This window comes from Scyliorhinus torazame, chromosome 3 (genome assembly GCF_047496885.1).
Source record: "Scyliorhinus torazame isolate Kashiwa2021f chromosome 3, sScyTor2.1, whole genome shotgun sequence".
Classification (NCBI taxonomy): Eukaryota; Metazoa; Chordata; class Chondrichthyes; order Carcharhiniformes; family Scyliorhinidae; genus Scyliorhinus; species Scyliorhinus torazame.
In genome coordinates, this window is record NC_092709.1 from 376,788,382 (window position 1) to 376,803,552 (window position 15,171).

The window sequence follows — 15,171 nt, forward strand, 5'->3', positions numbered from 1 at the left end:
CACTAGTCACCGGCTGTCATCCTGACAAAGACCCCTTTATCCCCACTCTCTGCCTTCTGCCAGTCAGCCAATCCTCAATCCATGCCAGGATCTTACCCTGAACACCATTAACTTATTTAACAGTCTCCTATGCGGCACCTTGTCAAAGGCCTTCTGGAAATCTAAATAAATCGCGTCCACTGGTTCTCCTTTGTCTAACTTCCTTGTTACCTCCTCAAAGAACTCCAACAGATTTGTCAGACACGACCTCCCTTTGACAAATGGACTCCAAAATCTTACCAATGACCGAAGTCAGGCGAACCGGCCTATAATTTCCCGTCTTCTGCCTCCCTCCCTTCTTAAACAGGGGTGCTACATTAGCCACTTTCCTGTCCTCTGGGTCCCTTCCTGCTTCCAGTGATTCCTGAAAGATCATCACCAATGCCTCCCCAATCTCCTCCGCAGCAGGAGTTCAGGGAGCTAGGCAGAAAGTGAAAAGACAGGACCTCTAGGGTTGCAATCTCGGGATTATTCCCTGTGTCAATGGAGATGCCGGCGTTGGACTGGGGTGAGCACAGTAAGAAGTCTTACAACACCAGGTTAAAGTCCAACAGGTTTGTTTCGATGTCACTAGCTTTTGGAGCGCTGCTCCTTCCTCAGGTGAATGAAGAGGTCTGTTCCAGAAACATATATATAGACAAATTCAAAGATGCCAAACAATGTTTGGAATGCGAGCATTAGCAGGTGATTAAATCTTTACAGATCCAGAGATGGGGTAACCCCAGGTTAAAGAGGTGTGAATTGTGTCAAGCCAGGACAGTTGGTAGGATTTCGCAGGCCAGATGGTGGGGGATGAATGTAATGCGACATGAATCCCAGGTCCCGGTTGAGGCCGCACTCATGTGTGCGGAACTTGGCAATAAGTTTCTGCTCGGCGATTCTGCGTTGTTGCGCGTCCTGAAGGCCGCCTTGGAGAACGCTTACCCGGAGATCAGAGGCTGAATGCCCTTGACTGCTGAAGTGTTCCCCGACTGGAAGGGAACATTCCTGCCTGGTGATTGTCGCGCGATGTCCGTTCATTCGTTGTCGCAGCGTCTGCATGGTCTCGCCAATGTACCACGCTTCGGGACATCCTTTCCTGCAGCGTATGAGGTAGACAACGTTGGCCGAGTCGCACGAGTATGTACCGCGTACCTGGTGGGTGGTGTTCTCACGTGTAATAGTGGTATCCATGTCGATGATCTGGCACGTCTTGCAGAGAATGCCATGACAGGGTTGTGTGGTGTTGTGGTCACTGTTCTGAAGACTGGGTAGTTTGCTGCAAACAATGGTTCGTTTGAGGTTGCGCGGTTGTTTGAAGGCAAGTAGTGGGGGTGTGGGGATGACCTTGGCAAGATGTTCATCGTCATCAATGACGTGTTGAAGGCTGTGAAGAAGATGACGTAGTTTCTCCGCTCCGGGGAAGTACTGGACGACGAAGGGTATTCTGTCGGTTGTGTCCCATGTTTGTCTTCTGAGGAGGTCGGTGCTGTTTTTTGCTGTGACGCGTTGGAACTGTCGATCGATGAGTCGAGTGCCATATCCCGTTCGTACGAGGGCATCTTTCAATGTCTGTAGATGTCTGTTACGCTCCTCCTCGTCTAAGCAGATCCTGTGTATACGGAGCGCTTGTCCATAGGGGATGGCTTCTTTAATGTGTTTAGGGTGGAAGCTGGAGAAGTGGAGCATCGTGAGGTTATCCGTGGGTTTGCGGTAAAGCGAAGTGCTGAGGTGACCGTCCTTGATGGAGACGAGTGTGTCCAAGAATGCAACTGATTTTGGAGAGTAGTCCATGGGGAGTCTGATGGTTGGATGGAACTTATTAATGTCATTGTGTAGTCGTTTCAGTGATTCTTCGCCGTGGGTCCAAAGGAAAAAAATGTCAAACAAGAACAAAAAGAACAAAGAACAAAGAAATGTACAGCACAGGAACAGGCCCTTCGGCCCTCCAAGCCCGTGCCGACCATGCTGCCCGGCTAAACTACAATCTTCTACACTTCCTGGGTCCGTATCCTTCTATTCCCATCCTATTCATATATTTGTCAAGATGCCCCTTAAATGTCACTATCGTCCCTGCTTCCACTACCTCCTCCGGTAGTGAGTTCCAGGCACCCACTACCCTCTGCGTAAAAAACTTGCCTCGTACATCTACTCTAAACCTTGCCCCTCTCACCTTAAACCTATGCCCCTAGTAATTGACCCCTCTACCCCGGGGAAAAGCCTCTGACTATCCACTCTGTCTATGCCCCTCATAATTTTGTAGACCTCTATCAGGTCACCCCTCAACCTCCTTCGTTCCAGTGAGAACAAACCGAGTTTATTCAATCGCTCCTCATAGCTTATGCCCTCCATACCAGGCAACATTCTGGTAAATCTCTTCTGCACCCTCTCTAAAGCCTCCACATCCTTCTGGTAGTGTGGCGAGCAGAATTGAACACTATACTCCAAGTGTGGCCTAACTAAGGTTCTATACAGCTGCAACATGACTTGCCAATTCTTATACTCAATGCCCCGGCCAATGAAGGCAAGCATGCCGTATGCCTTCTTGACTACCTTCTCCACCTGTGTTGCCCCTTTCAATGACCTGTGGACCTGTACTCCTAGATCTCTTTGACTTTCAATACTCTTGAGGGTTCTACCATTCACTGTATATTCCCTACCTGCATTAGCCCTTCCAAAATGCATTACATAGAACATATATAGAACATAGAACAATACAGCGCAGTACAGGCCCTTCGGCCCACGATGTTGCACCGAAACAAAAGCCATCTAACCTACACTATGCCATTATCATCCATATGTTTATCCAATAAACTTTTAAATGCCCTCAATGTTGGCGAGTTCACTACTGTAGCAGGTAGGGCATTCCACGGCCTCACTACTCTTTGCGTAAAGAACCTACCTCTGACCTCTGTCCTATATCTATTAAACCTCAGTTTAAAGTTATGTCCCCTCGTGCCAGCCATATCCATCCATGGGAGAAGGCTCTCACTGTCCACCCTATCCAACCCCCTGATCATTTTGTATGCCTCTATTAAGTCTCCTCTTAACCTTCTTCTCTCCAACGAAAACAACCTCAAGTCCGTCAGCCTTTCCTCATAAGATTTTCCCTCCATACCAGGCAACATCCTGGTAAATCTCCTCTGCACCCGCTCCAAAGCCTCCACGTCCTTCCTATAATGCGGTGACCAGAACTGTACGCAATACTCCAAATGCGGCCGTACCAGAGTTCTGTACAGCTGCAACATGACCTCCCGACTCCGGAACTCAATCCCTCTACCAATAAAGGCCAACACTCCATAGGCCTTCTTCACAACCCTATCAACCTGGGTGGCAACTTTCAGGGATCTATGTACATGGACACCTAGATCCCTCTGCTCATCCACACTTTCAAGAACTTTACCATTAGCCAAATATTCCGCATTCCTGTTATTCCTTCCAAAGTGAATCACCTCACACTTCTCTACATTAAACTCCATTTGCCACCTCTCAGCCCAGCTCTGCAGCTTATCTATATCCCTCTGTAACCTGCTACATCCTTCCACACTATCGACAACACCACCGACTTTAGTATCGTCTGCAAATTTACTCACCCACCCTTCTGCGCCTTCCTCTAGGTCATTGATAAAAATGACAAACAGCAACGGCCCCAGAACAGATCCTTGTGGTACTCCACTTGTGACTGTACTCCATTCTGAACATTTCCCATCAACCACCACCCTCTGTCTTCTTTCAGCTAGCCAATTTCTGATCCACATCTCTAAATCACCCTCAATCCCCAGCCTCCGTATTTTTTGCAATAGCCTACCGTGGGGAACCTTATCAAACGCTTTGCTGAAATCCATATACACCACATCAACTGCTCTACCCTCGTCTACCTGTTCAGTCACCTTCTCAAAGAACTCAATAAGGTTTGTGAGGCATGACCTACCCTTCACAAAGCCATGCTGACTATCCCTGATCATATTATTCCTATCTAGATGATTATAAATCTTGTCCCTTATAATCCCCTCCAAGACTTTACCCACTACAGACGTGAGGCTCACCGGTCTATAGTTGCCGGGGTTGTCTCTGCTCCCCTTTTTGAACAAAGGGACCACATTTGCTGTCCTCCAGTCCTCTGGCACTATTCCTGTAGCCAATGATGACATAAAAATCAAAGCCAAAGGTCCAGCAATCTCTTCCCTGGCCTCCCATAGAATCCTAGGATAAATCCCATCAGGTCCCGGGGACTTATCTATTTTCAGCCTGTCCAGAATTGCCAACACCTCTTCCCTACGTACCTCAATGCCATCTATTCTATTAGCCTGGGGCTCAGCATTCTCCTCCACAACATTATCTTTTTCCTGAGTGAATACTGACGAAAAATATTCATTTAGTATCTCGCCTATCTCTTCAGACTCCACACACAATTTCCCATCCCTGTCCTTGACTGGTCCTACTCTTTCCCTAGTCATTCGCTTATTCCTGACATACCTATAGAAAGCTTTTGGGTTTTCCTTGATCCTTCCTGCCAAATACTTCTCATGTCCCCTCCTTGCTCGTCTTAGCTCTCTCTTTAGATCCTTCCTCGCTACCTTGTAACTATCCATCGCCCCAACCGAAACTTCACACTTCATCTTCACATAGGCCTTCTTCTTCCTCTTAACAAGAGATTCCACTTCCTTGGTAAACCACGGTTCCCTCGCTCGACGCCTTCCTCCCTGTCTGACCGGTACATACTTATCAAGAACACGCAGTAGCTGATCCTTGAACAAGCCCCACTTATCCAGTGTGCCCAACACTTGCAGCCTACTTCTCCACCTTATCCCCCCCAAGTCACGTCTAATGGCATCATAATTGCCCTTCCCCCAGCTATAACTCTTGCCCTGCGGTGTATACTTATCCCTTTCCATCATTAACGTAAACGTCACCGAATTGTGGTCACTGTCCCCAAAGTGCTCTCCTACCTCCAAATCCAACACCTGGCCTGGTTCATTACCCAAAACCAAATCCAACGTGGCCTCGCCTCTTGTTGGCCTGTCAACATATTGTTTCAGGAAACCCTCCTGCACACACTGTACAAAAAACGACCCATCTATTGTACTCGAACTATATATTTTCCAGTAAATATTTGGAAAGTTAAAGTCTCCCATAATAACTACCCTGTTACTTTCGCTCATATCCAGAATCATCTTCGCCATCCTTTCCTCTACATCCCTAGAACTATTAGGAGGCCTATAAAAAACTCCCAACAGGGTGACCTCTCCTTTCCTGTTTCTAACTTCAGCCCATACTACCTCGGAAGAGTCCCCATCTAGCATCCTCTCCGCCACCGTAATACTGCTCTTGACTAGCAGCGCCACACCTCCCCCTCTTTTGCCTCCTTCTCTGAGCTTACTAAAACACCTAAACCCCGGAACCTGCAACATCCATTCCTGTCCCTGCTCTATCCATGTCTCCGAAATGGCCACAACATCGAAGTCCCAGGTACCAACCCACGCTGCCAGTTCCCCTACCTTGTTTCGTATACTCCTGGCATTGAAGTAGACACACTTCAAACCACCTACCTGAACGCTGGCCCCCTCCTGCGACGTCAAATCTGTGCTCCTGACCTCTATACTCTCATTCTCCCTTACCCTAAAACTACAATCCAGGTTCCCATGCCCCTCACATTTGTCCGGATTAAACTCCATCTGCCATCTCTCCGCCCAAGTCTCCAGACAATCTAAATCCTGCTGTATCCTCAGACAGTCCTCATCGCTATCCGCAATTCCACCAACCTTTGTGTCGTCTGCAAACTTACTCATCAGACCAGTTACATTTTCCTCCAAATCATTTATATATACTACAAACAGCAAAGGTCCCAGCACTGATCCCTGTGGAACACCACTGGTCACAGCCCTCCAATTAGAAAAGCATCCCTCCATTGCTACCCTCTGCCTTCTATGGCCTAGCCAGTTCTGTATCCACCTTGCCAGTTCACCCCTGATCCCGTGTGACTTCACCTTTTGTACTAGTCTACCATGAGGGACCTTGTCAAAGGCCTTACTGAAGTCCATATATATGTCATCGATGTATCTGGTGTACAACGTCGGTTGAAGGTCCTGTGCGGTGAGTAGGTCTTGTTCAAACTTGTACATGAAGATGTTGGCGTATTGGGGTGCGAATTTGGTCCCCATGGCTGTTCCGTGCGTCTGGATGAAGAACTTGTTGTCGAAGGTGAAGATGTTGTGATCCAGAATGAAGCGGATGACTTGCAGAATTGCATCTGGAGATTGGCAGTTGTCGGTGTTGAGTACTGAGGCTATTGCAGCAATGCCGTCGTCATGGGGGATGCTGGTGTAGAGTGCCGAGACGTCCATTGTGACGAGGAATGTTCCTGGTTCAACTGGTCCATGGGTGCTGAGTTTCTGTAGGAAGTCCATCGTGTCGCGACAGAAGCTGGGCGTACCTTGTACGATGGGTTTCAAGATGCCCTCGATGTAGCCAGAAAGGTTCTCACACAGGGTCCCATTGCCTGAAACGATAGGGCGGCCTGGTGTGTTGGCCTTGTGTATTTTCGGGAGGCAGTAGAGATCTCCAATGCGGGGAGTACGTGGGATGAGAGCATGTAGGGTGCTCTGAAGACCTGGATCCAAGGTCTTAATCAGTCTGTCAAGTTGGCGGATGTGTTCCTTGGTCGGATCTGCGGGTAACTGTCTGTAGTGTTCTTGGTTGTTCAGTTGTCGGTATACTTCTTTGCAGTAGTCCGTTCTGTTCAGTACGACAGTGGCCCCTCCTTTGTCTGCTGGTTTGATGACTATGCTGCGGTTGGTCTTGAGAGCGCGGATGGCGTTGCGTTGTGCTTGGGTGACGTTCGGGGCTGTCTTGTGAATGCGACTGATGAATCTGGCATTGACGCGACTCCTGACAGCTTGAGCATACATGTCGAGTCTAGGGCAGCGGCCTTCCGGAGGGGTCCAATTCGACTCTTTCCTCTTCGGTTGCCGCGCCGCAGATCTCTCGGTCTGCTGTTCCGGTTCATTGGTAGTCTGCTTGGGTTCGCTGTTGGCCTCTTGGGGTCTGTGGAAGAATTCCCGGAGCCTCATTCGCCTGATGAATTCCTCCGTGTCTGCCGCGAGACTGATGGGGTCCATTTTGGTGGTGGTGCAGAAATTGAGCCCTCTGCTGAGGACTTCGATTTTGTCTGGTTGAAGGGTGTAGTCCGACAAGTTGACAACAGATTTCACTGTATTGTTTTCTACTGTGACACCGGGGGTGGCTTGGTTGATGCTGGAGGTGATGCCGAGTTTCTCAAGCTTCCTGTTCTTGGTGTGCATATAGGTGGCATAGTATTGTTGTCTCATCTGTTTGGCGGTGTTCCGCAGCTGGTCTGCTGCATCCTGAGCGCAAGTCGAGAATATGGCCTCTATCTTGGTTTCCAGGTTGCGTCGTCTGCTGTAGAGCTGGCGGACGAGGTGGTTGAGGAGTGTGAGAGAGGTGCGACGGCAGAGTCTCTCAGCGTAGTCTGTGTTGTAGGTCGACTTGAGTGGGTTTGTGATCTGTAGCCCTTTCGGGATCTTGTCTGCTTTCTTGCATCTTTGTAGAAACTTAATGTCAGTGTCTATATGCGCGATCTTCCTGGAGATCCACTCCACTTTGAGCCGGCAGTTTGCGGTGTGGATGGTAGCCATGATGTGGAGATGCCGGCGTTGGACTGGGGTGAGCACAGTAAGAAGTCTTACAACACCTTCTTACTAGAAATAGGAAGATAGAGCAGCTAAACACGTGGCTAAACAGCTGGTGTAGGATGGAGGGTTTCCGTTATCTGGACCATAAGAACATAAGAACTAGGAACAGGAGTCGGCCATGTGGCCCCTCGAGCCTGCTTCGCCATTTAATGAGATCATGGCTGATCTTTGTGGACTCAGCTCCACTCTCCGGCCCCGAATCTCTACCCATATAGCCTCACTGCCCTCGGAGGTGTCCTCCCACAGTACAGCCGTGATATTCTCTCTAGCCAGTAGCGCAACTCCGCCTCCCCTTTTACATCCCCCTCTATCCCGCCTGAAACATCTAAATCCTGGAACGTTTAGCTGCCAATCCTGCCCTTCCCTCAACCAGGTCTCTGTAATGGCAACAACATCATAGTTCCAAGTACTAATCCAAGCTCTAAGTTCATCTGCCTTACCCGTAATACTTCTTGCATTAAAACATATGCTGGAAAGGATAAAGTTTGCCTTGCGAGGGTCTGTGCAAGGGGTTCTCCAGGCGGTGGCAACCGTTCCTTGACTTTCCCGCGGAACGTTAGGTGGGGGTCAGCAGCAGCAGCAGCAACCCAGTTGGGGGAGGGGGGGGGCGTTTGGTTTTTCTGTTTTGTTTAGGGTAGAGTGGGGCGTTTTCCTCACTGGCGTGTTTATTTGTTAAATGGGGGTTATTGTATTTTGGTGGAAATCTCATGTACAATTTTTGCTTGTTTTGTTCGTTATTCTTTTTTTTTCTGGTTGGATTGTTTTGTTGAAAATCATTGAAAATTTGAATAAATATATATATTTTTTAAAAAACATCTGACATGTGGGAGGCTTTCAAATGTGACTTGAAAGGAATTCAGGACCGGCATGTTCCTGTGAGGAAGAAGGATAAATACGGCACATTTCGGGAACCTTGGATATCAAGAAATATTGTAGGCCTCGTCAAAAAGGAAAAGGAGACATTTGTCAGGGTTAAAAGGCTGGGAACAGACGAAGCCTGCGTGGAATATAAGGAAAGTAGGAAGGAACTTAAGCAAGGAGTCAGGAGGGCTAGAAGAGGTCACGAAAAGTCATTGGCAAATAGGGTTAAGGAAAATCCCAAGGCTTTTTACACGTACATAAAAAGCAAGAGGGCAGCCAGGGAAAGGGTTGGCCCACTGAAGGATAGGCAAGGGAATCTATGTGTGGAGCCAGAGGAAATGTGCGAGGTACTAAATGAATACTTTGCATCAGCATTCACCAAAGAGAAGGAATTGGTAGATGTTGAGTCTGGACAAAGGGGTGTAGATAGCCTGGGTCACATTGAGATCCAAAAAGACGAGGTGTTGGGCGTCTTGAAAAATATTAAGGGAGATAAGTCCCCAGGGCCTGATGGGATCTACCCCAGAATACTGAAGGAGGCTGGAGAGGAAATTGCTGAGGCCTTGACAGAAATCTTTGGATCCTCGCTGTCTTCAGGTGATGTCCCGGAGGACTGGAGAATAGCCAATGTTGTTCCTCTGTTTAAGAAGGGTAGCAAGGATAATCCCGGGAACTACAGGCCGGTGTGCCTTACATCAGTGGTCGGGAAATTACTGGAGAGAATTCTTCGAGACAAGATCTACTCCCATTTGGAGGCAAATGGACGTATTAGCGAGAGGCAGCACGTTTTTGTGAAGGGGAGGTCGTGTCTCGCTAACTTGATAGAGTTTTTCGAAGAGGTCACAAAGGTGATTGATGCAGGTAGGGCAGTGGATGGTGTCTATATGGACTTCAGTAAGGCCTTTGCCAAGATCCCTCATGGCAGACTGGTACAAAAGGTGAAATCACACGGGATCAGGAGTGAGCTGCCAAGATGGATACGGAACTGGCTAGGCCATAGAAGGCAGAGAGTAGCAATGGAAGGGAGCTTTTCTAATTGGAGGGCTGTGACTAGTGGTGTTCCGCAGGGATCAGCGCTGGGACCTTTGCTGTTTGTAGTATATATAAATGATTTGGAGGAAAATGTAACTGGTCTGATTAGTAAGTTTGCAGACGACACAAAGGTTGGTGGAATTGCGGATAGCGGTGAGGACTGTCAGGATACAGCAGGATTTAGATTGTTTGGAGACTTGGGCGGAGAGATGGCAGATGGAGTTTAATCCGGGCAAATGTGAGGTAATGCATTTTGGAAGGTCTAATGCAGGTAGGGAATATACAGTGAATGGTGGAACCCTCAAGAGTATTGAAAGTCGGAGAGATCTAGGTGTACAGGTCCACAGGTCACTGAAAGGGGCAACACAGGTGGAGAAGGTAGTCAAGAAGGCATACGGCATGCTTGCCTTCATTGGCCGGGGCATTGAGTATAAGAATTGGCAAGTCATGTTGCAGCTGTATCGACCCTTAGTCGGCCACACTTGGAGCATAGTGTTCAATTCTGGTCGCCACACTACCAGAAGGATGTGGAGGCTTTAGAGAGGGTGCAGAAGAGATTTACCAGAATGTTGCCTGGTATGGAGGGCATTAGCTATGAGGAGCAGTTGAATAAACTCGGTTTGTTCTCACTGGAACAAAGGAGGTTGAGGGATGACCTGATTGAGGTCGACAAAATTATGAGGGGCATAGACAGAGTGGATAGTCAGAGGCTTTTCCCCAGGGTAGAGCGGTCAATTACTAGGGGGCATAGGTTTAAGGTGAGAGGGGCAAGGTTTAGAGTAGATGTACGAGGCAAGTTTTTTACGCAGAGGGTAGTGGGTGTCTGGAACTCGCTACCGGAGGAGGTGGTGGAAGCAGGGACGATAGTGACATTTAAGGGGCATCTGGACAAATATATGAATAGGATGGGAATAGAGGGATACGGACCCCAGAAGTGCAGAAGGTTTTAGTTTAGACGGGCAGTTTGGTCGGCACAGGCTTGGAGGGCCGAAGGGCCTGTTCCTGTGCTGTAATTTTCTTTGTTCTTTGCTATCTCTTTTAGAACTCTGGGGTGTAGTCCATCCGGTCCAGGTGATTTATCCACCTTCAGACCTTTCAGTTTCTCCAGAACTTTCTCCTTAGTGATGGTCACTGCACTCACCTCTGCCCCCTGGTTCTCCTGGAGCTCTGGCATCCCACTGGTGACTTCCATCGTGAAGACTGATGCAAAGTAACTATTCAGTTCCTCTGCCATTTCTTTGTTTCCTATTATTACTTCTCCAGTCACATTTTCCAGTGGTCCAATGTCTATTTTTGCCTCTCTCTTACCTTTTATATGTTAAAAAAACTCTTCCTATCTTCCTTTATATTACTAGCTAGCTTGAACTCAAACTTCATCTTCTCCCCCCTTATTGCTTTTTTAGTTGTCCTTTGCTCGCTTTTAAAGGCTTCCCAATCCTCTGGCTTCCCACTAATTCTCGCCACTTTGTATGCTTTTTCTTTAGCTTTTATGCTGTCCTTAACTTCCCTCATCAGCCATGGATGCCTTATCCTCCCCTTAGCATGGTTCTTCCTCCTTGGGACGAATTTCTGTTGTGCCTCCCTAAATACCCCCAAAAACTCCTGCCATTGCTGTTCCACTGCCTTCCCTGCTCGGCTCCTTTACCAATCAACTCTGGGCAGCTCCTCCCGCATGTCCTTGTAGTTACCCTTATTTAATTTGGGGGGAGGGGGAGCAGCCCCAAGTCGTGGTCCACATTGGCACCAACGACATAGGTAGGAAAGGGGACAAGGATGTCAGGCAGGCTTTCAGGGAGCTAAGATGGAAGCTCAGAACGAGAACAAACAGAGTTGTTATCTCTGGGTTGTTGCCCGTGCCACGTGATAGTGAGATGAGGAATAGGGAGAGAGAGCATTTAAACACGTGGCTACAGGGATGGTGCAGGCGGGAGGGTTTCAGATTTTTGGATAACTGGGGCTCTTTCTGGGGAAGGTGGGACCTCGACAGACAGGATGGTCTACATCTGAACCTGAGGGGCACAAATATCCTGGGGGGGAGATTTGTTAGTGCTCTTTGGGGGGGTTTAAACTAATGCAGCAGGGGCATGGGAACCTGGATTGTAGTTTTAGGGTAAGGGAGAATGAGAGTATAGAGGTCAGGAGCACAGATTTGACATCGCAGGAGGGGGCCAGTGTTCAGGTAGGTGGTTTGAAGTGTGTCTACTTCAATGCCAGGAGTATACGAAACAAGGTAGGGGAACTGGCAGCGTGGGTTGGTACCTGGGACTTCGATGTTGTGGCCATTTCGGAGACATGGATAGAGCAGGGACAGGAATGGATGTTGCAGGTTCCGGGGTTTAGGTGTTTTAGTAAGCTCAGAGAAGGAGGCAAAAGAGGGGGAGGTGTGGCGCTGCTAGTCAAGAGCAGTATTACGGAGGCGGAGAGGATGCTAGATGGGGACTCTTCTGCCGAGGTAGTATGGGCTGAAGTTAGAAACAGGAAAGGAGAGGTCACCCTGTTGGGAGTTTTTTATAGGCCTCCTAATAGTTCTAGGGATGTAGAGGAAAGGATGGCGAAGATGATTCTGGATATGAGCGAAAGTAACAGGGTAGTTATTATGGGAGATTTTAACTTTCCAAATATTGACTGGAAAAGATATAGTTCGAGTACAATAGATGGGTCGTTTTTTGTACAGTGTGTGCAGGAGGGTTTCCTGAAACAATATGTTGACAGGCCAACAAGAGGCAAGGCCACGTTGGATTTGGTTTTGGGTAATGAACAAGGCCAGGTGTTGGATTTGGAGGTAGGAGAGCACTTTGGGGACAGTGACCACAATTCGGTGACGTTTACGTTAATGATGGAAAGGGATAAGTATACACCGCAGGGCAAGAGTTATAGCTGGGGGAAGGGCAATTATGATGCCATTAGACGTGACTTGGGGGGGATAAGGTGGAGAAGTAGGCTGCAAGTGTTGGGCACACTGGATAAGTGGGGCTTGTTCAAGGATCAGCTACTGCGTGTTCTTGATAAGTATGTACCGGTCAGACAGGGAGGAAGGCGTCGAGCGAGGGAACCGTGGTTTACCAAGGAAGTGGAATCTCTTGTTAAGAGGAAGAAGGAGGCCTATGTGAAGATGAAGTGTGAAGTTTCGGTTGGGGTGATGGATAGTTACAAGGTAGCGAGGAAGGATCTAAAGAGAGAGCTAAGACGAGCAAGGAGGGGACATGAGAAGTATTTGGCAGGAAGGATCAAGGAAAACCCAAAAGCTTTCTATAGCTATGTCAGGAATAAGCGAATGGCTAGGGAAAGAGTAGGACCAGTCAAGGACAGGGATGGGAAATTGTGTGTGGAGTCTGAAGAGATAGGCGAGATACTAAATGAATATTTTTCGTCAGTATTCACTCAGGAAAAAGATAATGTTGTGGAGGAGAATGCTGAGCCCCAGGCTAATAGAGTAGATGGCATTGAGGTACGTAGGGAAGAGGTGTTGGCAATTCTGGACAGGCTGAAAATAGATAAGTCCCTGGGACCTGATGGGATTTATCCTAGGATTCTATGGGAGGCCAGGGAAGAGATTGCTGGACCTTTGGCTTTGATTTTTATGTCATCATTGGCTACAGGAATAATGCCAGAGGACTGGAGGACAGCAAATGTGGTCCCTTTGTTCAAAAAGGGGAGCAGAGACAACCCCGGCAACTATAGGCCGGTGAGCCTCACGTCTGTAGTGGGTAAAGTCTTGGAGGGGATTATAAGAGACAAGATTTATAATCATCTAGATAGGAATAATATGATCAGGGATAGTCAGCATGGCTTTGTGAAGGGTAGGTCATGCCTCACAAACCTTATTGAGTTCTTTGAGAAGGTGACTGAACAGGTAGACGAGGGTAGAGCAGTTGATGTGGTGTATATGGATTTCAGCAAAGCGTTTGATAAGGTTCCCCACGGTAGGCTATTGCAAAAAATACGGAGGCTGGGGATTGAGGGTGATTTAGAGATGTGGATCAGAAATTGGCTAGCTGAAAGAAGACAGAGGGTGGTGGTTGATGGGAAATGTTCAGAATGGAGTACAGTCACAAGTGGAGTACCACAAGGATCTGTTCTGGGGCCATTGCTGTTTGTCATTTTTATCAATGACCTAGAGGAAGGCGCAGAAGGGTGGGTGAGTAAATTTGCAGACGATACTAAAGTCGGTGGTGTTGTCGATAGTGTGGAAGGATGTAGCAGATTACAGAGGGATATAGATAAGCTGCAGAGCTGGGCCGAGAGGTGGCAAATGGAGTTTAATGTAGAGAAGTGTGAGGTGATTCACTTTGGAAGGAATAACAGGAATGCGGAATATTTGGCTAATGGTAAAGTTCTTGAAAGTGTGGATGAGCAGAGGGATCTAGGTGTCCACGTACATAGATCCCTGAAAGTTGCCACCCAGGTTGATAGGGTTGTGAAGAAGGCCTATGGAGTGTTGGCCTTTATTGGTAGAGGGATTGAGTTCCGGAGTCGGGAGGTCATGTTGCAGCTGTACAGAACTCTGGTACGGCCGCATTTGGAGTATTGCGTACAGTTCTGGTCACCGCATTATAGGAAGGACGTGGAGGCTTTGGAGCGGGTGCAGAGGAGATTTACCAGGATGTTGCCTGGTATGGAGGGAAAATCTTATGAGGAAAGGCTGATGGACTTGAGGTTGTTTTCGTTGGAGAGAAGAAGGTTAAGAGGAGACTTAATTGAGGCATACAAAATGATCAGGGGGTTGGATAGGGTGGACAGTGAGAGCCTTCTCCCGCGGATGGATATGGCTGGCACGAGGGGACATAACTTTAAACTGAGGGGTAATAGATATAGGACAGAGGTCAGAGGTAGGTTCTTTACGCAAAGAGTAGTGAGGCCGTGGAATGCCCTACCTGCTACAGTGGTGAACTCGCCAACATTGAGGGCATTTAAAAGTTTATTGGATAAACATATGGATGATAATGGCATAGTGTAGGTTGGATGGCTTTTGTTTCGGTGCAACATCGTGGGCCGAAGGGCCTGTACTGCGCTGTATTGTTCTATGTTCTATGTTCTAATTGTAATACCGTTACATCTGACTCCAGCTTCTCCCTCTTAAACTGCAGGGTAAATTCTATCATATTGTGATCATTGCTCCCTCAGGGTTCCTTTACCTTAAGTTCCCTAATCAAGTCTGCCTCATTACACATCACCAAATCCAGAATTGCCTGTTCCCTAGTAGGCTCTGTCACAAGCTGCTCCAAAAAAACATCTCTTAGACATTCCACAAATTCCTTTTCTTGAGATCCACTACCGACCGGATTTTACCAGTCCACCTGCATATTGAAGTCCCCCATGATTATTGTACTGTGAGATTGTACATACGCTGCAGGAACGGATGTCCCGAAGCGTGGTACTTGCCGAGACCATGCAGACGCTGCGACAACGGATGAATGGACATCGCGTGACAATCGGCAGGCAGGAATGTTCCCTTCCAGTCGGGGAACACTTCAGCAGTCAAGGGCATCGAAGGCCACCTTCAGGATGTGCGACAACGCAGAATCGCCGAGCAGAAAAATAGAGCCAA

At 48.0% G+C, this 15,171-nt stretch overlaps 1 protein-coding gene across 2 annotated transcripts in view; it reads right to left on the reverse strand.

Moving 5' to 3' along the window:
- The window catches only part of fbxo41 (F-box protein 41), a 491,913-nt gene that overhangs the window by 322,176 nt on the left and 154,566 nt on the right, over positions 1-15,171 (reverse strand). The gene's annotated exons all lie outside the window — the stretch shown is intronic.